General features: G+C 39.0%; 1 long non-coding RNA gene across 1 annotated transcript; it reads right to left on the reverse strand.

The window, feature by feature from the left end:
* Positions 1-1,872: 1,872 nt before the first annotated feature.
* On the reverse strand, positions 1,873-25,279 carry LOC121512741. Its single transcript, XR_005992132.1, has 4 exons — positions 25,173-25,279; positions 24,661-24,947; positions 2,077-2,135; positions 1,873-1,958 (listed from the first exon to the last, which is right to left on the reverse strand). It is a non-coding gene; the product is annotated as an uncharacterized LOC121512741 (long non-coding RNA).

The following is a 25,279-nucleotide window of genomic DNA, read 5'->3' on the forward strand; positions in this document are numbered from 1 at the left end:
TATATCTATCTATCTATATATATATATATATAGATATATATATATTTACTAAACAGTTTTGGCAAAATGATTTTTAGGAATTTAAAAAAATTATAAAGGAAAATTTCCCCAAAAACTCAGAACTTTCAGTGGAAACTTTGTTCATGGTGTCACATCAAGTCCTTGTGGTCAATCATGAAATTGATCAGAAAAATGACTCCCCCATCCTCCTCTTCCTGACTAAAGACCTCCAACAAGAGACCAACGGGCTGACACACTAAAACATCTGCTCTAAAACCGATCCAGGTCTGGATTCTCTGCAGAAACAGGACCTTCAGGAGATTTGTAGACATCATTTTTGGTTTAAACATTTGTCCTGTTCAAGCAAAAGACTCAGGTTTTAAACTGATCAGGTCTTACTGCTCCAAAGAAGAGGGAGAAACTAAAAATGCATCAGAAATTAACGCTCAGGAGGATATGTTGTGTTCTTAGAAAGAAATGAGCTGATAAAATTGGATGTAATTGTCTCTGCAAATTATTGTTATAACCACATTACTAAAGGCGTTTCAAAAACAAGAAATTTGAGTAAAAAAATACTGAATTTACTGCTAAAACATTTATTGCACTGTGTAGGTTGTCAACTTCAGTAGAACCATCTAAAGCTTTATATATAAAATCTAAACAATGGTTTAATAAATTCTAGAAAAGCTAAACATGTCCTCCTTCTGTTTGTCTAACATGATATAATTTTCTCTGATAGTTTTCTAGAACTGTCTCTATCCAGCTCTGCAGCAGTGATTGTAAAATCCATTTTGTGCTCTTTAAACTCAGAGCTATCAGAGGGAGGAGTTCTACTGCCACCTGGTGGCTGAAGTGTGTAATAACAGCTCAATTTTCCTCAGTGGGAGTGGTTAACGAGGAACATGAAACAGCATGTTCCCAAGCATGACCAGACACCAGTTTACTTACATTACAGCTTAACCTGAGAAGAAAAATGTAGTTAATTGTGATGAATTCTGGTTTTTTTAATATATAACATTTTGAAATTCCACTATTTTGCGTTTAAAACCATGTTTGTCTCATTCTGGCTGTCTAAGACAGTGTTACTCAACCCTGCTCAACCAAAGAGCCAAAATGTTGAAAAATATCTTTGCAAGAGCCACAATGTAAGTGGTGAAAAGTGGCAAAAACAGCTTGAAGTAGCAATAATAATTGGTGAAAAGTGGCAAAAATGGTCAAAATGCAGCAAAAATGGGTGAAAATGGGGAGAAAATGTGGAGAAATGGTCAGAAAGTAGCAAAAATAAATGAGAGGTTACAAATAAATGAGATACAAGTGGCAAAAAATTAGTGAAAATTAACTAAAATGGGAAAAAAGCAGTCAAGATTGGCAAAAATCACCAAAAAATAGGAAACAAGTGATATGCAATGGCAAAAGGTAGATTAAATTGGCAAAAATAGGCAAAAATGGTGTAAAAGGGTAATAAATGGGCAAAAAGTGGCAAAAAGAAGAGGCAAAAATTGGGGAAAAAGGTGACAAGTGTTATTTAATGGGAAAAGGTAGTGTGTTTGGACAAAAAGTGGCAAAAAAAAAAAGATTAAAAAAAGGGGGGAGGGGGCGGCAAAATTGGATAAAAGTGGCAAAAACGAAGTTGCATAAATGGCAGGCCAAAAAATAAGAAAAAAGGGGTATTTAATGGCAAAAGACAGCTTAGATGGGTGGAAAGAGGCAAAAAGTTTCCTCTTTAAGGTTTTCTGGTGAATAATATTTAAAATGAAGACATAAAAGAACCACAAATAATCACAAAAGGGCCACATGTGGCTCCAGAGCCACACTTTGAGTACTACTGCTCTAAGAATAAGGGTAAATAGCTTCCTGTTTCATACAGACATGCTTTTATTTTGAAAGAACATGAAAAACTTTGGATAGATCAAACATAGACATGAAGTCAACTCTGGCTGAAGGAGCACGTTCTGGATCTTGAAGGAAATAAGTGAACATTAGAAACATTAATGTTTAGGATAAAAACTTTAGACAAACATAAAAGACGCTAACATTAATGTACCAAAGTCTACATCCTCTAATGTGCACGCTTACCTTCAACAAACAAGAGCTCTGCTGCCATCTTGTGGACAGCTGCTGAAGTTTGTTAGAATCTGAGGAATTATGGAAGATATTAGCTCATTTGGATGTTCAACAAATCTGATGGGAACTGTACAACTAAATGACAGGATATCTCTACCAGGGTGGGAAATTAACACCTGTCACCAGCCAAATGCAGCTAATATAAGAGGTGTCTGGGGGACTGGCTGCAAATTAAATCAAGACAACAGACTGATTTTGTAACAGGATCAACATAATCAAAGTCCCAGTTTCTTGGTTGTTTTTAACCTCTCACTGGAGTTTGAATTGCAGTTAAATCTGAATTTTTATGACCTGGCTAATGTTTTCTTACATAGTTGGAACATTTCCCTTTATTAAATAGCCTCTAACTACAATTCCTATTTTTTTTTTAACTGTATGTCATCTCATGATGCTGCTCGTTGAAATTAAGTGCTTGGAAAAAAATAAGAGTATGGTAGATTTCTGAATCCACCGGCCAATGTAGGAGGAAGGAGAAAACGTTAGTTTCCAACCGTGGTCTCCATCCATGTTTTCACAAAAATAAATTCATACCAGCAGAGCATCCCTCCACTGATGTGATGACAAACGTACACATCCATAATCACAGCAGATTTTAGGTTTTAAAGTCCCTGTAAAGGGAAAAATAATTCTTTATTTTAGGTTTGTTATAAGACAGGCTACCCTGTTCTAAACCAGCAGGCCAAATGTCAGTCATCACAAACATCTCTAAGTTGATCAAATTAAGCTTCAAAATCATGAAAAATGAGGCAGTACAATCTGCTCTTGGGTGGTGTGGGCGTGTCCTTTGATAACCTGAAGCCACACCCACTCCATAGAAATACGATCCTCTTAGATTAAAGACATGCTTCTGATCAGAGCTCAGATGTCTGCCTCTGTGCCAGAGCAGAGACAGAAGTTTGGGATTAAATTTACTGTTTTCTGGCACAAATCTCTCTGTGATGACCTTTTAATGACCTGCAGTCTTCTGTGGCTGATAGATTTGGTAAATTTGCCTCACGATAGACAAAAACACAGCATGTAGTGTAACAGTAGTGATATTAAGACTGTACTGGAATGAACTTTTATTTTTAACTGAATTTACTGACAGAGTATAATTAAATGTGCAACAAAAAGTGTCCCTGTCATTGCTATTTTAACATAAATGTACATGAAACTATACATAAAATGTCCTAACTGTTACGTCTATTATGTGTTTTAACAACCATATGAATTGCTTTTTACCTCATACATTTTTAACAGTACAGTGAACAACAATATTCATAACTTACGGCGCAGTGTAACATACCTGCATGTGTAACAAAGCAACAAGGTATTATGGTAACTTCTCACAGTAACGGCACACACAGCGGCCTGTAGGCAGCACAATGCTAACAGTCAGCTAGCGCATATTAGCGATCTTTTTAAAGCCATAAAACAGACAAAAACAAAGGCTAAACTTTACAAAACATGGCGAAAATAAAGTTAAAAATATAAACAATAACTTAGGTACAGTCATCTCAATTAGTATGTACATTTATAGTAGCTGAAGTTCACGTTCTCACAGGCATTACCTACCCTGAGACAGAACTGCAGTTACACTTTTAGGACAGTAGGTGTCAGTGTTGCGCCATTTAGCTGGATTTAATCCAGACCTTTTTAACCACAGAGGTCGTATACGCCAGGGGTCATCAAATACTTTTGCACGAGGACCAGACCTAGCCTCGACAGAAACTCTGGGGGCCGGACTTTCAAATACACAAAAATTAAATAAACATTTTGTTCTGGTTAACATATTATTCTAGTAGTATTTGCATTTTCTTTCAAAGCGCAGGACATTTTTAGTCATTACCAGTGAGATCTGTCCCTGTTTTCTATAACTCAGCAGGCCACAAAGAGACAGACCTGGCAAAGGAACTGGCTGGGCCCCTGAAAATCCCAGAGAATGGGCCCTCCACACTTGTGATTTAGCACCAGTATTAACCGACTTTTGACACTTTTAACCTTCTTTTGATACTTTTTGCCCCTTTTGCATCTTTAACACGTTTTTTGCAAGATTTTAACCCCTTTTAAACCACTTCACCTGCATGTTTGATCCCCTTTGTGCCACTTTTGACCACTTTTCTTCTATTGTTGCCACTTTCAACCCCTTTTCATTACTTTTTTCAACATTTTTTTGCAACTTTAAAAGCAATTTTTGCCACTTTTAACCCATTTTTGATACTTCTTGCTTCCTTAACCCAATTTTTTGCCATCCTCTGACCCGTTTCGCTACTTTTCCTGCATGTTTTACCCCCTTTGTGCCACTCTTTTATCTATTTTTGCCAGTCTTCTTCTATTTTTACCACTTTTTTTAACACCATTTCATTACTTTTTCACAATATTTGTTGTCATGAGTAACCAATTTTTTAGACTTTTTGCCCCTTTTTTCCTATTTTACCCATTTTTGCAACATTTTAACCTCTTTTCACTACTTTATCTGGTTATTTTTGCAGCACTTCTGCCAACCTTAACTCTTTTAAAATATTTACTAATCATGACAGTAAATTTCTGTAAAACAGATTAAATGTTAAGTCATTCTCAAACTATTTCAATATTAATTTTTTGTTTGTGGATTTAACAGCTGCAGACATTTAAAGCCAAAGGATACTCTTAAAACCACAACATCTTCTTTTCCTGCTATTCTGAATTTAATGTTTTTTTGGGGGCCGGATCGGAAGCTTTGGGGGGCCTGATATGGCCCCCGGGCCGCCAGTTGATGATCAGTGGTATATGTATATTATGTCTATGTTTTTAACAATGTTACACATGGACTTTTTTTGTTGTTGTTACACATGGACATGCTTTTTTGGACTCATGCCGATGACACATGGAGCCACGCGTACAGGCCTGGCCACATAAACAAACAGTGAACCAACAGAGTGTTGGGGTTCCTCCAGTGATTCAGTCTCTCTGAGTCCGTCCCCCCTCCTCTGTGGCCTCTCAGTGAGTCTGAGCAGTGTTTTCCAGACGTTTCTTTTGTTTTTATCAGGAGCTGCTCTCTCCACATGTTTAAATGTAGGAAACTTGTTCCTCTGAAGGCTCACAGTGACTCATCCTTCTCCACCACCAGCAATGCTAATCACTCAGTCCTGGAAACATTTCCACCATCGCCGTGGAAACGCTGGCACAGCCAAAAACAGCTCCAGACTTTCTCCAGTCTGGGTTTAGTGAGTGTTACTAAAATAAAGACGGGACAGCTAATCTAACAGGGCTGGCTATTTCTAGTAACAGGAGACACTGTGGGCTCTATTTTAAAACAGGAACAGTCATGATTTGTCTTTTTCATCTGTTTAAAATCAAGATGAGAGCTGTGACAGTTATAGACGATTCAGCTTCTTCTGAGCTTCACTATACACTCAGACATCCAGCTCATAGACCTGCATAAAGAAGCATCAGACATGTGGATTTTCCTGTTATTATGATAGATAATAATAGCTTATATTTATATAGTTATAACTTAGAAAAATGCTCCAATGATGTGACGGGATAAATGTATTTTACCCCAGTCCCTAAACCTCACGTGTGACTTAAAAATATCTAAAAACAGGGGCATCAAACTCAGTCACAGCAGGGTCAGATTCTGTATTAAGGTCTAACCTAGGAGCCGAACGGGGTCAACATTTAACAGAAATGGTCAGCCTCATCTTCACCAGCAATGAATTGTGGGGGTAAAAATAGGCACTGGTGTTAATGATTTTGAGATTATAAAAAGTCAAAATAGTAAGTTTAAGGGCTCAAAATCAGAGATAAAATGTAAAACTTATTTGTATAAAAGCTCAATACACAAAATTAATAGTCAAAATAATGTTTTGGATGGAAAAATGTCAGATAAAATTCAAAACCAGGAGTTTTTAAGGTGAAAAATATGAGATTAAAAGTCAATTTTGGGAGTTAAAAAATTCAAAACATGAGGAAAAAAAGTGAAAAATACGAGTTAAAAAGGTCAAAAATATGGAAACAAGTCAAATTTAGGAGTGTAAAGGTAAAAAAACAAAGTAAATTTTGAAATTGTGAGTTTAAAAGGTAAAAATATGGGAAAGTATCTGAAATTATGATGGTCAATAATGTGAGATTAAAATTCAATTTTAGGAGTTAAAATTTTATAAACATGAGAAAAAAAAATCAAAAACATGAGTTAAAAAGGAAAACATATAGGATTAAAGTCAAATTTAGGAGTTTAAAAGGTAAATATTAAATACATTTTGAAATTGAGAGTTTAAAAGGTAAAAATATGACAAAATTCAAAATTATGAGTTTGAATTATGATATGAAATTCAAAATCAGGAGATTGAATGGTCAAAAATAAGGGAGTAAACTCAAATTTAGGAGCTTAAAAGGTAAAATTATCAGATAGAATTCAAAATCATAAGTTTAAAAGGTCAAAAATATGGCATCAAAGTCAAATTTAGGAGTTTAAAGGGTAAACGTATGAAATAAAATTCAAAAACTGACTATAAAATATTAAAATTAAATATAATAGTCCAAATCATGAGTTCAAAATGTTAAAATTAAATATAAAAGTCCAAATCATGAGTTGAAATGTTCAAATTGTTAATTTAAAATTATGAAGTTGAAAGGTCAAAATATGAAATAAAAGTCAAAATGATAACTTTAAGTTATAATAGTGAGATGTAAAATGTAATATAAAGTGAAAACATGAATTCATTTCTTTGCCAACATTCCTGATCTTTGACCTTTTTTTTATTTTTTACTTTTTTTCAGATTTTTATGACTTGACAAGGATATTTTAAATCATCAATGTTAAGTTTCATTTTTATACTGCAGACCTCTGATGGGCCAGTTAGAATAAAAATATGATCTTGTGGGCCGGTATAACTGTAGCACAGGCCGGGCTTGGCCCCCGGGCCTTGAGTTTGACACCCTTGTCTTAGAATGACTGCTAACAGGTTCTAGGATCTCGCTGATCCTGTTCTGCCTTTGCTCAGACTCTCCTCCTGTGAGGCCAAAGCTCTCTAAAACCACTGACTCTGAGGCTACCCAGACTACAAACAAAACCAGAACCAGAACAGACCCTGTGGTTTGATGCAGAATCTGCAAACAGAGATCATCACTAACAGCCAAAGGCATCCACAGCTTTAAGGTCTGAATATTCAGCATTTATTCATTTCCTGTTTGTCTCTGTTGTGCTCAGCATTCGAGAGAAACCCACAGACTCTGGAGGAGCATGTTCGGTTTCTCTTCACTCTGCTGAAGGACAGTTACGTAACGTTTCCATCAGATCGACCAGAGTCACTGATATGAACCCGGAGGATTGAGGAAAACTCTGCTCTGCTGTTCCCATCATGCTCTGAGCTTTCCTGGCATCCTGAACCAAACTGCTGAGAATCCACAGAGAGCAGAAAACGTGCACACATCCAGGAACATGCCTGCACTCTCTCTAACTCCCATTTTCCTCTTGCTTCTGGAAATAATTCGATTTCATTCCCAGATGTACACGGACTTTTACCAAAACAACATTAGCGTGTTGTGATTCCTCTGCACTGCCGTTACGTTCTGTCATTACTCACTGCACGCCTCACCTGGCTGATGCTTCACACCGCTCAGCCAGGAAAACTATTACAGGCAGAGATTAGGGGTTCAGGAGGTTCACTGATCTCTACGCTGGCTACAGACCAGAGTGCACGAGGACTGAACGTTTGCACTGAAATGTCTACATGGAGTTAAATCACACCTATACATTAGAAATGATAATTATTTTAAATATTTCCAGCTGTTACAGGACAGCTGCCCTGAAAAGACTCAGAATATTCATCATTGCAGTGGTAATTCTGGACTTCTACACAAGGAAGCATGAACTTCTACACTCATGATTTTGAATTTTATCTCCATATTTTGACCTTTATTTTGACTTTTGCCTTACATTTTGACATTTTCAACTCCTAACTTTGACTTTTATATTTTATTTTAACCTTTAAAATTAATGATTAAGAATTGTATCTCATTTTTTGACCTTTGAAAGTCATGATTTTGACTTTAATCTCACATTTTCACCATCAAAAATGTGATATAAACTTTCTATCTCATATATTTGCCTTTTAAATACATTATTTTGACTTTAAGTGTCATGTTTTTACCTTTTGAACCAAAAAGTTTAGTTAGTATACAGACAACACATTAAGAGGATTTTTAAAAGTGTGAACAAGCTTTTCAAACAATTCCGGTAATTTTTATGAGCCTTTGCAAACACAGTTTGGCTCTCTGATCTTCCAGGTTTGCTCCAGACAGGAAATTCCTACGACCATATTCGGATGTTGTCCCTATGCTTTGACAGTAAGGATTGTTTCTCGGTGACAGTAAACCTTTAAAAGAGTAATCATGCTGTTCTTTAGGAGCTGGACTGTTCTGTCTGAGCTGTTGGAGTAATCCTGTGTTTTTCTCTGTTTGTCCACGTCTGTTTGTGTTTGCAGGTCAAAGCGCCGAGGACAAACGTGACTCATGAGCTCTCCTGCTCCTCTTTGAAGACTCAGAGTTAATCTGAATCAAATAAATGCAGATTTTAATTTGAAATAAACATTTTATTTAATACCAGAACAATCCTAACACTTAGCTCACAGGTGTAAAACTCATGGATCGGCCTGTGGTACAGTTACATCTGGACGCAAGGTCATATCATATTCTTATTATAACTGGCCCTAAAATATGAGGTCTGCAGATTTCCTCCAGTAAATGGGATAAAAAGGGGGCCAAAAGTTGTGAAAAATGGCAAAAATGGGATAAAAGTGGCAGGAAGCAGTGGCAAAAATGGGCAAAAAATAGGAAACAAGGGATATTTAATGGCAAAAGGTAGCTGAAATGGGCAAAAAAATGTGAAAAAGTGGCAAAACGAAGTAGCAAGAATGGGAAAAAAATAGGAAAAAAAAGTGCTATTTAATGGCAGAAGGTATCTTAAATGGGCAAAAGGGGCCAAAAAATTGTGAAAATGGCAAAATGGACAAAAGTTGCAGACAAAAGTGGCAAAAAATGGGCAAAAATAGAAAAAAATGATATGTCTTGAGGTCTTGAGTTTGTTTTTAAAAGCAAACTCAAGACCTACCTTTTTACTCTGGCTTTTAAGTAAAATTTCCTTTGGGTTTTATTTCATACTTTATTTTTTAGGACTGCCTACCATCACTTTGTTTTAGGATTTTAGCCTAACCTCTAGTGTTTCCTCATTCTTAACTTTAAGAAAGAAGTGGTAAAAACTGGGAAACAAGTGGAATTTAGTGGCAGAAAGTAGCTTGAATGGGCAAAAAGGGGCAAAACAATTGTGAAAAATGGCAAAAATGGGCAAGAAATAGGAAACAAATGATATTCAATGGCAAAAGTTAGCTTGAATGGACGAAAAGTGGCAAAACAATTGTGAAAAATGGCAAAAATGGGATGAAAGGGGCAAAAGAAGATGGAAAAATGGTGGAAAAAAGGGATACTCAAAGGCAAAAGGTAGCATCAGTGTAGGGGTGCATCGATAGCAATTTTCTGGCTGATCACCGATCTTTAAAAAACCTGACCTGCTGATTCCGATTTTGGTCGATACCAATTTTTTTTATAACTGACAGCATACACCTTCAATATTCCAATCTTAATTTACTGAATAACATTGAACAATACAAACTTGTTGTTTTAACTGCTCATGAGGTAGTTCTCTCAAATATAAATGAAAAGTTTAGAGCATTGCTGTCCAAACTACTAAATTATATCACTTCCTTAAGTCTTTCATTTTTTACATTTTAGTAGGTAGAGGCATATGAAACCGATCTTATCCACCGATCTTAATTACAAGGATCGGCCGATCGCTGATCTCCTAAAATTAAGGAAATCGGCGCTGATACAGATTTTGGCCGATCGATCGGTGCACCCCTACTTCAATGCATAAAAAGGGGCAAAAAATTGGAAAAAGTGGGAAAAAAAAGAAGTAGCAAACATGGGGAAAAAGTAGGGAAAAAGTGGTATTTAATGGCAAAGGTAGCTTCAATGGGTGAAAAGTGGCAAAAAAAAAGGTGAAAAAGGGCAAAACTGGGATAAAAGTAGCAGAAAGAAGTGGCAAAAATGGGAAAGAAATAGAAAACAAAAGATATTCAATGGCAAAAGATGGCCCGGATGGATGAAAAGTAGCAAAACAATTACGAAAATTGGCAAAAATGAGATAAAAGTGGCAAAAATTGGCAAAAAATGGGATTAAAAGGATATCAAATGGCAGAAGGTAGCTTTAATGGGCAAAAAGGGGCAAAAATGGAAAAAGTAGCAAAAAGAAGTAGCAAAAATTGGAAAAAAGTAGGGAAAATAGTGGTACTGAATGGCAAAGGTAGCTTAAATGGGTGAAAAGTGGCAAAAAGAAAATTGTGAAAAAGGGCAAAAAGTTTCCCTTTTTAAGGTTTTCTGGGGGAATTCTATTTCAAATGAAGACATAAAAGAGCTACAAAGCATCAAAAAGAGCCACATGTGGCTCCAGAGCCACAGGTCGCGTATCACTGCTCTACTGAGTCTGTGTAATGCTCTGCTTTAATTTTGCTATGAGGAGAAAAGAGTGTGGGCTCTGATGGGTTAACATAGAAATGTGAGTGCAGAAATTCTACATACAGGATCTTCAAAGGGCCACTAGAAATGACCTTGGGGGCCTGATCTGGCCCCAGGGCCTCCAACTGAACAGCCTGGGTCTGTCGTTATTGATTATTAATAAGTTGCTTTTTTAACACAGAAAGACGAAACTTCACCTACAGCCGGTAAACTAGTAAATATACACACACACACTTTATATATTTAGTAAATCCGAGAGTTAAAGTGAATGATGAATGTGCTAATCTGGATCACTTTTTAGGAAAGATTACATGTCTGTGTGTTTTCAGCTAGGGTTCATCAGGGTCAGCACATCAAACACAAACCCACATTTACACACACACATTGATCTGTCCCTGAACACACACTCTGACATAAACAAACACACCCCTGCAGACACTCTGTGCTCCTCTCTGAATACGGGAAATCTCTCTCTACAGTAAATGTCACTGTTTCCCGTCTCTTCTCGCCTCCCCCTCTGATTGGTTGACACACTTCAGAGATGCTCGCTGATTGGCCTGAGGCTGAACCGGCGGCAGCCAATCTGCTTGCAGCGTGATGGTGGTGCGCTGCATCTTGTGAGGGGTCTGACTGCCGGGAAGAGACGGGAGGAGGCGAGCATCACCTCCTGCTCCCCCTCCGCCGGCTGTTTCCGGGAAGTAAGAGCGTTTGTGTGTCTGTGTGCAGGATTCTTCCTGCAGCATCATGACTCAGTGTTGGTCAGGTGCTGAGTTGTGCCTCTGCAGACCTTTTCTTCTCTGTTTCAATTCCTCTGTTTGTAATTAAAAATGGCCGCCCGTCATGCTGGTGAAGGTGAGGCTGCTGAGTTGTCATGCAGAAGGTGGAGGACTAAACGAGGTCAGCGTGACAGAAGTCATCGACCTCAGACTGTGTTTGTCTGGGCCAAGGATGCACTTCAACCTCTGCAGAACTTCCACTGCTGCCTCTGTTTGCAGACTCTCCCTGAATACCCAGAAACAAAACCACAAATCATGCTGATTTTGGGCCTGATTCCCCTCTTCCAACTAAAATCAGTACAGGCCAGATTATCTGACAGATCTATGGACAGATTTTCCTGTGGTGTGAGGTGTTTTAAGAGTGATTTACCCTCCCCTGAAGATGACCTTGAAATATCAGATGTTACTGAGGACAGCCAGGCAGGCTAAGCAGGACTCTTACTGCATTCTAATAGGATGATAGCCAATTAGGAGGCAACCTGAGTGAAGGAAGAAGCACAACAAACAGCGCCGATGCAACATGGAGAATAAGCCCAGAAAGTGGCATGAATGTGTTTATTTAAAAAATACACGTGCAATTAGGCATCTTGCATGCATTTCTAGTATATTACACACATTTTATCCATATTTTGTGCATTTAATCTATTTTTAAAATAATCCTGTATGGACCGCCCACTCCGTTTGTAAGAGGAGTAGGGCAGTATCATAAACCGAGGCCAGTTTCATTCAGGCATGACTCCCAAATATATCCCTTAAACCACGATGAGTGTCCATGTGAAGGGTGTTTTAGCTGTCATGCTAGTCCTGTTGACTGAGAAGATGTCAAGGAAATGCAGTTTGGTAAAAAGTAAGGAAGTGACGCTGCAGGAGTGACTGGGACTAACATGTAGAAGTGGCTGTAGTTTGAGGCCAAGTGCATCTTATGCATTTTACTAACTCCAGCATGCAAGATGCAAATAAAACGCATGCAGAAAATATGAATAAACTAGAAAAGCACTCGGAGAGCGAAGACCTCCGCCATTAGCCTTATCTCCCAATAGTGAAGAATCCTTTAAAAAATTCCTAGCTCTGTCCCCATGTGCCCCCCACTACGACATTCACCAATTACTCCCTCCCTGGTGTGGTGGAAAGACGGTGAGGCAAAGCATTGGCTTCGTAACAGGTGGACTGTCATGGTGGAAGCATCACCTGCTGGTGCCAACAGACACACTGACAGTCTCACCCATGGTCTCATTGGACGACTGGAAGTCATGGCAGAGGGTGAATATTCCTCTATTCCTCCCAGCATTGTGAGTATTCTCGCCACAATTTGCTGTCTTTCTCTCTGTTACACTCCGACTCGTCTCCCTGACCGGGAGTGCGTCTTTCAAACTCTATTAACTCTAAAACTTTGAATAGAAACACACCCAAAAATGCTTCTGGGACTGAAGTTACTCATGTCTGCCATCTCCTGGTGTAAAGTGGTAACAGCGCAGAACTCTGCCATTAGCCCTATCTCCCAATAGCACAGAATCCTTAAAAAAATTCCTGGATCCAGATAGTGATCCGGATCACTCCCAAAATCTAAGCAGCTCTTCCTTATGCCATTTCTGACATTTCCTGAAAATTTCATGAAAATCCGTCCACAACTTTTTGAGTTATGTTGCTAACAAACAAACTAACAAAGTAACAAACCCACCCGATCACATAACCTCCTTGGCAGAGGTAAACATGATAGTAAATCGTCCAAGCTTTTTTTTTTTTTAAGAAAATAAACTAGTTTATGTCTCCTCCCAGACTCCATACGTCACAAATGGAGAGGCAACTTGTTGATTTGTAGCAATAATAAAAGTAAATACACTACAACCCATCTTAAAAGGAGAGGAGCTGGACAGTGGATGTACCTTAACCCCTTATTTCCACATACTCCTCCTATGCTGTGCTCCAGGAGTGCAGCACTTTGTTCCAACCTACGGTGCATGTCATCGCTCACTGGAAGTTTCCTTGATCCCTGAACAGATCACTTTGATTCGTCTCCAGCCCTGAGCAGTTGGAGACTCAAGTTGAAACAACAGCTTATTTTGCTTTTCTGGGGTTAACCTGCCGTTTCATTTTGACATTAGTTCATGATTTTGTTGCTTCTACCATGGGCGAGTACATTAGGAAGGTAAAAGGTTTCATGTTTGCTACAGAGGATGTGTGGTTTCAGGTAATACTTTGAGGTTTTCCCCTTCAAAAGTTTTCATCATTGATGCCATCGTAGCGCTGTGACCCTCTGGCCACCAAATGGCCTGTAGCTCAAGGCACAGGATGAGAGTAGGCCGTTTCCACACCTGACAGTCCGGGGGGACTCGGTTCCACTGGGGGTGGAAATTCCAACACTGTTGCACCTTTTTCATGTGGTTTGGTTCGCTCTCACTACACTTGGTCACATGAACCAAACCATGAACCAAATGATCATACTGCTCCAAGTAGGAAGACAGCACCAAGAAAACCTGCATAAATCAGCTGACCTGCAACACCACAAGACACTACGGAAGAAGGTAGCAGAGCGCAGCCAAAACTGTCAAGGTATGAAAACAACAGAGGTCTGTTCATATGAAACTTCAGTATAATCTAATCTGAAGACCTAATGAACCTAATCAGATTACTTAGACCAGAGTTCACTTGTTTGGCCCACACTAGGGTTCTGCTGTGTGTCATGTTTGAAGCTGACTGGAGGCTTTGCACATTTTTCTATCACAGTTTGGATCGATCTGCTCTACATGGATTATTATGGTTTTGGCAGCATCCACCTTTTGAATAGACCTGGTTTACATCTTTAACTGAGCTGAGGGGGATGGTGCTTCTGGGACCTGCAGGAGGCGGATCGGAGCATGTGAAACTGCAACGACTTTTACAATGTTATGTCTTTTAGCAGACGTGTTTATCCAAAGCGACATATCTGACAGGTGTTCCAGGTGTTAAAGGCCCACAATGAATCTGTGTTTAAGTTTGTTGTATGACAGCTCACTGTGTTATGAACCCCTAAATAAAATTTCATTCAAATAAAACGTCTCTAAGTTTATAAATCAAGCTTCAAAATCATGAAAAATGAGGCAGTAAAATCTGCTCCAGGATGGTGTGGGCGTGTCTGTTGAATGAGCTGAAGCCACGCCCACTCAGGAGAAATACTATCCTCTCAGATTTAAAAGCTCTCACACTATTACGCCCGTTTCAGACTGGGAGCGTGTTTTGCTGCTGGCGTGTGTCGCGCGTGTCAGCTCCGGCTCCTGCCAGTGCAGCTTTCACACAGGGCGCGAGTTTGCTGCGTGTCAGCGGCATTTTCCTGCTCTCAAAGCCCTGTCCTTCTTCACGAGTTTTACGTGAATAAACACCCCTACAAGCTTATTGATTCAGCGTATTGAGGAAGTTTGTTGGGAACTATTCAAAAAAAAAGCATTCTGTACAGGTGAACGGAGTTTCTCTACAGAAATACTAAACCAGGCTTTTAATTTGAAAAGCACAAACCAGAAAAGCATTCATAGGTGTTTATCTTTCCTGTGACATATTCAACCAGTCTGGAGACATAAAGCTTCACTAATAGTAGATCTTTAGACAACAACTTTATAAAACAGGCGCATTTAAGCTTGTGGCCTTCCTCAGGGTTATCAAGAAACACATTGTAAACATATTCTATGTGCATATTTGCCACAACGATGTAAATATGGCTCTCCATTTATCATTTTCCGCGGTGCGCGGAAAAAATAGGTGAGACTTCGAATGTCTCAACCCTCCGTGCCTGAGCTGGGTGTACCGGCCGCGCGAGATGTGGCGCACATGCAGACAGTCTGAAAGCCCTGACTTGTTAACATGCAATCAAACTGAAAATCCACACGTGTCACGGTTGAGGCGCCCGCGTTATGCTCCCAGTCTGAAACGGGTGTTAGACAACAGACTGGACCGAGATGAACTGCTCTGTGATTTTAGATTGGAGTGTTAGAGTGGTGGGGTCCTTCCCTACTGTGAGCTCATGACATCACGAGCCCACATAGTGGCCCCGCCCACATTAAACCCAGCTAGGAAAGAGGTGAAAAACGTTCTAACAGTCTAAATCCAGAATTCAGTCACATGTAGATCTCAGTGTTTTCATATGTTTACAGCAACCAGATTCCAACATTTATAGTGTTAAGACACACAATTCAGATTTCACTTTACAGGGACTATAAGGACTGCGCCCAAGGGCCCAGATTGGATACTGATCATGGATTAACCAAAGAGAGAGTGATTTGCTGTGCAGTGTGCATTGTGAGTCAATTGCTGCACAAATTTTGTCTCAGTTAGGACCCTGTAGTTATAAATTACAGCACACTTCTATAAGGACTGGGGGTAGTGGGACACAATTCCAGACCTGGGTTTCTAAGATCATAAATGACCAACAGAGAGGGGGGAAATAACAGAGAATAAACTACTTATGGGTAGAATTAAAAAGCTCCCATTCCTAACTCCAAAGAGAAAAGGAGAAACTAAACCACTGTTGCTGTCCAGCTGACTGGAAACTGAAATTGTCGGGGAAACTGAGAAAACACTTTTACAAACACAAGGGTATCAGAGTGGTGTGATCACATTTAAAGGCTGGGTAAGGACTTCCAGCTCATGCTAACACAAACACAGAGCAACCAATTTTTAGGAAACACAAACTGAAAGATTCTGAAAATTCCTCAGCTCATATAACATATCCAACACCAGAAACCCAAAGAGATGCTCTGTTTCTCTCTGAATGTGAGATAATTGGTCTGCAAAGAAGCCAAAGAGTCGTATAAAATCCCCACACCAGGTCTTAATCAAGGCTAATCAACCGCACACCTGAATCTGCAGGTGAGTCCAGTTCCTCACCTGCAACAAAGCAAAACTACAAACTGATGATGCTACTCCCTCACCTAAACTATATGAATTTCAGCAGCATCTAGAGACTGTAAAGATATTTAAACAAAGAATTATGATAAGACACAACATGCACTGGGCATGCAAAAGATCAAATCAGATCTATGGTCATACAAAAACCAAAATAAATATTTGAATTGATAAATAAATACTCAAATAAAAACAAGAAGTTTAACACGTCAATCTAAATGCCACAGAAACTAAACCTGACTCCAGTTTCCTCAAAGTGAAGTACAGTATAAACTCAAACACAGCTGACCACCAGGTGGCACTGTGACACCACAGATCAGCTGATTTTTATGTCACTGTTGTTATGAAGAAACCAGACATCAACATGAGTCACAGACAGAAAAATCAGACAGACAGAAAATTCAGACAGAGGGACAGACAGACGTGATTCATGCGTCTGCTTCACTGACCACCTCTCTGTCTGTAAATCTCAGACTCTACATCTTCAGTGCTTTTCTGCTGACTTCACTTTCTCCCCTCACAGCTCAGCATGAACCATCACTTTTCCCAAAATATCCCTGAAATGTCTAGCTCACTTCCCCACAGTCCGACATGATGAATGAATCCTACTATCAAGGCGCATTTTTATTTCTGGTCGTCATTCTAATGTGGAGTAAAATGAAAGTTCAGCCATGTGGAAGCTGTCAAATCCTGCATGGGCTGCAGTAAATATCACAGCAGTGCAGTTAGCATCACAGAAACATGTGTTCACTTCACCTTAGTGTGCATTATTCTGACTGAGCTTTGACTTTTTCTCTTGATTCAGTGGTGAAAGTTTCCAAAGGACTGAGTCATTGTAAAGAAAAGGAACTCTGATGAAATAAAGCCTCTAAAAGGGTCTGAATAAAGAAGCTATCACCTTTATCACAGTGCCTTAAATCTACTGCAGTGGTACTCATCCTGTGGCTCTGGGGCCACATGGGGCTCTTTAGTGATGATTTGTGGCCCTTTAAGGTCTTAATTTGAAATATTTTCCCCTGGAAAACCTTAAAAAATGTCAACTTTAACCTCAGAAATTAAACATTGCAAGTAACATTAATCAGTTTGTTTCCCTCTCTTGTACAGTTGGCTTAAATTGTCAACCTTGATTTTTTTGTATATATATATTTCCATTGTCCTTATCTGCAATTTTTCCCCTTTTTTGACACTTTTTACCTTTTTTTTTTTTTTACATCTTTTAAAGCCTAAGTTTGCCACTTCTTTTGCCTCTTTTCACCAGTTTTTCTTTTTATCCTGTTTTTGCAATTTTTCTCTGCTTTTTTGCCATGTTTTTGCCCCTTCTCACCCCTGCCTAATTTCTATTGAATGCCACTTTTTTCCAATTATTGCCACTTTTGTCCATTTAAGTCTCTTTTAACTAATTTTTTTGTCACATTATTTCTGTTTTTAGGCCATTTTTGCCACCTGTAACTTATTTTTTTAATCGATTTTGCCACTTTTTCCCCTTATTTTTCAAAATTTCACCCATTTTTTGCCACCTGTTAACCAGCTGTTGACAATTTTGTCACTTTTGTCGATTTTAGTCTCTTTAGCCACATTTTGGACCAATTTGCCACCTGTAACTTGTTTTTTGTCATCAAATGTTTTCCATTTTCCACCAATTTTTGCATCGTTATCTCGCTTTTTGCTATTTTGCAATTTATTCCCCCTTTTTGCATTTTTTTGCCCCTTCTTGCATACTTAAGCTGCCTTTTGCCACTTTTCCCATTTTAGCTACTCATTTTTTGCCGCATTTTACTTTTTTTTGGCCATTTTGCCACCTGTAACTTGTTTTTTTAGTCAATTTTTGCCAACTTTCACCCATTGTTTGCCACTTCTTTGCCGCTTTTTGACCATTTTACCACTTTAACTTATTTTCATTGCCTCTTTAACCCATTTTCGGCACTTTTCACCACTTAGATTGTAGCTCTTGCAAAGGTTTTTTTTTTTTTTTTTACATTTTGGCCCTTTGTTTGAGCAGGGTTGAGTAACACTGATCTACTGTGTCTTGATGAAGCCTATTTCATGTTAAATGTATTTTTTTAATGTTTCTCTGTTTTAATGTTATATTTTTGATGTTTCTGAGTTCTTATGTGATGTATTTTTTATGTTTTTGCACAAATATGTGCTGTGTGAAATATTTTGTGTATTTTTGTTGTGTTTTTATGTTTTATATGTGAGATGACTGGTACCTACATGACATTAGTAATGGCAGATATAAAATTTCCGCTGACATATGACCGATACTTTCTGTAATTATCGGCCTATATCAACTGTAAATATCAGTTCTATTTTTAAAACTTTTGTGGACTTTTAGACGGCACAACAAACATTTGTCAGCTGAAGTTTGCTTCTTTTATCTCGGCTCTATACCAGCATATCAGACATCAAGATCATGCATCTCTTGTTTCTTCCTGAGTATTTCCTCCAGGGCCGTCAAACTTTTCAAATAGGGATTAATTTTAACATTTATGTAGTTAACCGTGCTGTAAATGCCTTTTTGTTAGGGAAGGGTGCATTTTTAAATTCCACTTTGCATTTTAAAATACATTTTTGTTTCCTTTAGGATTTTTTGTACTACTTAAAACGAAGGGTAATTGACCTCCTATCAAAGGTGTTTCACCAGCAAAAGAAACTGGAGCATGAGTCTCGTTTTGCAGTTTGATCAGGGGCTAATATTTCAATGCTTACTAAGTCTTCATCAGAGTGAATAATGCATCCATGACGACAGACCAAGAAACATAAATTACTCTGCAAGTCGAAATTAAATTGCTTAAACAGACTCGTGCTCCAGTTTCTTCTTTGGATTTTCCAGTGAGCTGGAATCCATTGAACAACTTTGATACTGGTCCTCTCTGTGAGCGCAGACCTCCACCAGAAGAGGACAAGAGTGCAAGAGACTCCTTTTGGTAACATTTCCGGTTGGACACAGACCTGCTTTTATCTTCAAAGAGGGCTAAAGTGCAAAAGGCTCCTTCTTTGGTAACACTTCTGGTTGGATACAGATCTGATTTTATTTTGAAATAGAATAAAGAAATTCCTGTGGAAGAGTATGACATGACCTCAGCCTCAGAAAATGAACTTATTATGGGTTAAATATGCGATAAGCTTAAAAGGTAAATGTTTGATAAGACAAGGTCCAGATGTCTTTTGAGCTGTCTGTGAGTTTTTCAGAGGAACTTTAAGGAATGATGGTGGACTTCTTTGGCATCACTGTGGCTGCAGGGAGATGCTGATGTGGATGAATCAAAGTGTGATAAAATCTATAGTACTTATCCTGCTTGGGGTCACAGTGGTTGGAGCCAATCCCAGTTGGAATTGGGCGAGAGGCCAGCCTGGATGATCCACATGCAAACTCCACACTCCACTGCCTGTGTGGCTCCACACAGACAGCTCTTATAGTATGTGGGACTTGCAGCATGTTTAGCTGCGTGTGAGCGCTCTGGTACACAAAAGTAAACAAAAGTTTGTCCTAGCATTAGCATTAGCAGCTACAATGATAATGGACTGATATTGGTAATTAAATCAGTGGAAGTGGCGCTGCTCTTAAATTCACTTTAATATTTCTAAGAATGAAAACAGATGTGATGTTGATGTTGATGGTGCGTTCAAAGGTCGTGCTCATGTTGTTCTTCTTGTTTCTTTCTGCTTCATTAACAATATTTGAGGCTGATTAAATAGAGTTTTGTTTCCCTGAAGTCTGATTACATGAATCTAGCTTTACTTTCCCTGTTGAGCTTTAGATTGGTGTTTTTCAGATGTGTGACCCCTGAGTCGGTATCTCTGTTCAGATCAGAGTGGCTGGCAGCAGACCAGCACAGTGATGGTCTGCTGAGTCACGCTGTTGATCTGCTCCCTCTCTCGCTCTCTCTCCCTTCCTCTCTCTCTCTCTCTCTCTCTCTCTCTCTCTCCCTTCCTCTCTCTCTCTCTCGTCTTACCGGAATTGGCCAACTTTTATCTTCAGGCCTCTTTGCACATTTTCTGCCTCACACAGCCTTTTGAAAATGTGTCATCTCTGGTGTTTTTCACTCGTTTCTTTGTCTCAGCATGTCCAGCTGCAGGTCTGCACGCTCTCTAGTGTTTTAACATCTGTGTTTGTGCTCAGTTAGCAGCAGGGAGGACATGAAGTCAGTCTGTCTGTCTGTCCAACACTTTGATCAGAGAGAGAGACATCCAAACAAGCAGGTCAGATTTCTGTAAAGAGGGCTGATTCTTTCTCAAAAGAGGATGAGTCGTATTATTGTCAGATCATGACAGCATCAGCTTTTTTAGTTCTCAAGAAATAAGTCAACAATACTGAGGAAATATAGAAAAAGGACCAACCAGAAACAGTCAACCCTCCCAGGGTAGGGCTGTGTGTATTGTTGAAACCTTACAGGTCTATTTTAATAAGGAACAGAAGTGTGTTTAATATTTATTCTGAGACTACATAACTGACAGAGATATGAGGAGGACTCTTCCCCTGAGGCTGTCTGCTGAAAATCTGATGCACTTCTCCGGAAAGACTGAACTGGCTCAGCTTTACCTGCTAAATGCAAGAACAGGTGTTTAAGGTATTAAATCAGCATAATAAAGGATGGCCTACTCTCTCTGCTAACCTCAGACACTGCAGTGATTCTGGAGCAAATACTTTAAATGACCCACATGCATTTATGTTGATATATTTAGTTAAAAAACTGCAAGCTTGTGCACATTTGTGCCTTGATGTAGATTTAAGTTTTTGTTACTTGAAAAGCTACTTCAAACAATCACTATTATTCTTGCAAGTAGCAAAAAGTCATGTTCTCTATGGCAGTGGTTCTCAACCTTGGGGTCGGGGCCCCCTTTGGGGTCGTGAGACACTGACAGGGGGTCTCCAGATTCCAAAAAAAAAAACCTAAGAATATTTTTTTAATCCCACAACCTATTTTTGCCCATTTTCTTCCTGTTTTTGCCACTTCTAAACCAATTCTCACCACTGAAGCCGAATATTTCCTCTGTTGATTCATTATTGCCATGTTTAACCCCATTTAAACACTTTTTAAAATCAATTTTTCCTGTTTTAGCCACATTTAAGGTAAGATAAGATATTCCTTTATTAGTTCCACAAGTGGAAATTCAAAATCATTCCATTTCACTAATACGCCCGTTTTTTCCCGTTTAACTAATTTCTGCCCATATCTGCTTATTTTTTCCTTTCTCGGTTCACACTTTTTTGCCAGTTTATATAAACTTTTCAGTCCATTCCACAAAATTTACACTCATTTTTGCCCATTTAGTTTCTTTTCAGCCACTTTTTAACTCCCTTTTACCACTATTTATGACAATTTTTGCCTTTTATAGTTTTTTTTTAAATTTCAATTTCATTTTTACCACTTCTGACCCATTTCTTCTACTTTAAAAATCCAATTTCACCTTCTTTTACACCATTTTATGCCATTATTAACCCATTTTTGCTTTTTTAAACGCATTTAAATTATTTTTTTAACAATAGGGATTTACATTTTTATGAAGACTATGTTCTACACAAATGATTGAAAAAGATAGGGGTTATTTTTCAGGTTCAATACAAAGTATGGATATCACAGCTTAATTTTACAGTGGACCTTGATTTTGCTGACCTCCATGGACCCCCAGTTTAGCTGGACCCCATAAAGCTTGCCCATTTATCCCCCCTTATGGATGGCCTTGTTGACTATTCTTGAATGTGCATGACTGTGTTCAGGTACAGTGGGGGTCCCCGGTCTCTGGCACCTTAATTTTGGGGGTTGCGGGCTGAGAAGGTTGAGAACCACTGCTCTTTGGCACAGGATAGATTTCACATCCATCTGGGCAACACCCCATCGATGGTGTTTGGGAAGGGCAGAACCTTTAAGAAAAAACACTTGGTAGTTGATTGGAAATATCCAAGTAGTAAACTACGAGTTTATCTTGAAGGTGGAAAACCATACGATTTTGTGACACCACACTCCTTTTGTAGAAAACATGAAAACATGTAGGAAACAACAGATTCCATCCATTTTCTTCCACTTACCCAGGGCTAGGTTGCAGGAGCAGCAGGCTTGATAAGTTAACCCAGACATCCCTCTCCCCATCCACATTTTCCTGCTCTTCCTGGGTGCTCCCAAGGCCATCTGAGGCCAGATGGGATATAAAGTCTCTCCAGTGAGTTTTGGGTCGACCCTGCAGTCTCTTCCCAGTTGGATGTGCCTGGAAGACCTCCTCAGGGAGGGGACCAGGAGGCATCCTGATCAGAGCTGGCAATACGGTAGATTGCCCCCTCCAGATTGGGACTGAGTCTTTGCCCCAAGTGAGGGAGTTGAAGTATCTTTGGGTCTTGTTCACGAGTGAGGGAAAAAGGGAGCATGAGATTGTCAGGCGGATTGGCGCAGCATCAGCAGTACTGCAGGCGTTGTGTCGGACCGTTGTGTTGAAGAGGGAGCTGGGCCGAGAGGCAAAGCTCTCAATTTACTGGTCAACCTCCCAACTCTCACCTATGGTGATGAACTCTGGGTAATGACCGAAAGAATGAGATCAAGCAGCCAAAATGAGTTTTCTCGGGAGAGTGTCGGGGCTCAACCTTAGAGATAGGATGAGGAGTTCAGACTGCCGGAGAGAGCTTGGGGTAGAGCCACTGCTCCCTCTTATCAAAAGGAGCCAGTTGAGGTGGTTCGGGCATCTGAACAGGATGACTCCTGATCGCCTCCCTGTGGAGGTTTCCCAGGTAGGTCCAACTGGGAAGACCCAGAATGCGCTGAAGGGATTACATATCCTGTCTGGTCTGGGAATGCCTCAGAATCCCCCAGCAGGAGTTGGAAAGTATCGCTAAGGAAAGGGACGTCGGGGGACTTGCTTAGCCTGTTAACCCCACGATCTGGCCCCAGATAAGTGGATGAAGACAGATGGATGGATTAACAACTGATATTTTGGATAGAAAGGTCTGCCTTTATCAGCTGTAAATACTGGCTGTATAAACAAAAGAGTTAGTGGAGTTCTGGTCTGGACCAACAGACGTCAGCTGATAGCTTTTTCTTTTATTTAGCATCCCTCCTCACACTTTGAAGTCAGTTTAACCCTTGTGCCCTCCTCGGGCATTTTTGGCCATTTTTCTCAACGTTTTTTTTTTGAAAATTTATGATCATTTTGTCAATTTTACAGCTTGTGGCATAAATTTAACAGGAACTTTTCTTTCTAGTTAAATTTTTGAAATCCAACATGTTTTACTCTTAAATGTCATTCAGACTCTCTCAATGAATTTTGTACCCTCGGGACACCTTTGAGGTAAAAATGTACACGTACAAAAAACTGCCATTAAATCAGCATACGTCAATATTTTTTTCTACTTTTTTTTTTTCATAAATCTCTTTAACAACTTCAGACCTAATGTTAAAGCTGGCACGACATTAAAAAATACCAGTGCAATCAAATCAATTTTGTTGCTAATCTTTGACCCATCCAAGACTCTTATCAACACCAAAGCCCCATCTTTTTACTATTTATTATATGGAAAATAATCCACTTTTTACATTTTTTGCAGTAAAAAATGAAATATTTCAAATAATCAAACTGGCATTTAAAGCATTAAAATTCTGAGAATTATTGATTTTTTTGTAGTTCGAGCAGGCTTAAAGTTGTTTAACAGATTTATGAAAAAAAGTAGAGAAAAATATTGATGTATGCTGATTTAATGGCAGTTTTTTGTACATGCAAATTTTTGCCTCGAAGGTGTCCAGAGGGTGCCCTAATGTTAAAGCTGGCACTACTAAATAAATAAATAAATAAATAAATAAATAAATAAATAAAATGCAATCACATAAATTTTGTTCTAATCTTTGACCCATCCAAGACTCTCATCAGCACCAAAGCGGCCCCATCTTTCTTCTATTTATTATATGAAAAATAATTTACCCTCCCTGTTTTTTAGTAAAAATTAAAATATTTCAAATAATCAAACTGGCATTTAAAGGGTTAAACTCTTGAAAATTATTGAATGTTTGGTAGATTTGAGCAGGTCTGAAGTTGTTAAAGAGATTTATGAAAAAAAAAGTTGAAAAAAAATATTGATGTATGCTGATTTAATGGCAATTTTTCTGTGCGTGTACATTTTTGCCTTGAAAGTGTCCCGAGGGTAGTAAATGGAGGGCACAAGGGTTAAGGACTGAAGTTTTGGGTCTGGACTACACTCAAATATTGGTATTTATATCAGTATTGGCTAGACTTAATTTGTAAATACCAGCATTGGATATTGGCAAAACTACAGTATTTTACACCCCTGGTCAAATGCATCCAGCTCATCTCCCTCTTCACTCTGATGGTCTGGAATAATGTCTACATTACTGCTGATGCTGCAACAACTCACCTGCCATCTCACGGTCCATTTGATCCTCACTCTGCAGAACACCCAGAGATACTAGCCTTCCTTCACTGGGGACAAAAACACAATCCCCACTGGGAGGGAGCAGTTCACTGTTTTTCTGGCTGAGGAACCATGGCCCTGGACTTGAAGGCGCTGACCAGCATTGTGTAGGCCTCACTAGCTTCCAGTGCTAGCTATCCCTGCAGCTACGCAGTCTCCAAAGAACTCACAACAAGAAGATGACTTTCATGATGTTTGCTTCGTCCTATATTTCATTCTTGACTGTGAAACTGCAAAAAATACAAAAAGTTCCATCAACCTTTTACACAAAAATAATAAGGTGTGTCTAAACATAAATCAGCACAGGATGAGCCTATTAACTGGGCAGCGCTAGCTTATTAGCGTGTTAGCATTAGCATGTCTGCTGCTTCAATTAACATCACACAAACTCCAAAGAAACTTACAAAAACAGCAGGTAAGTCGACATAAACGCTGTAAACATTGTTCATACTTACAGACGTTGCTTTAGTGTGTAGAAAGGATGGAATATAAGCTCAGCTGAGCACTCACGGACCACGGAATCACCAAAATAACGCTACTTCCGGTTTAGACAGGAAGTGCA

The sequence above is a fragment of the Cheilinus undulatus genome, linkage group 7, assembly GCF_018320785.1.
Source record: "Cheilinus undulatus linkage group 7, ASM1832078v1, whole genome shotgun sequence".
Classification (NCBI taxonomy): Eukaryota; Metazoa; Chordata; class Actinopteri; order Labriformes; family Labridae; genus Cheilinus; species Cheilinus undulatus.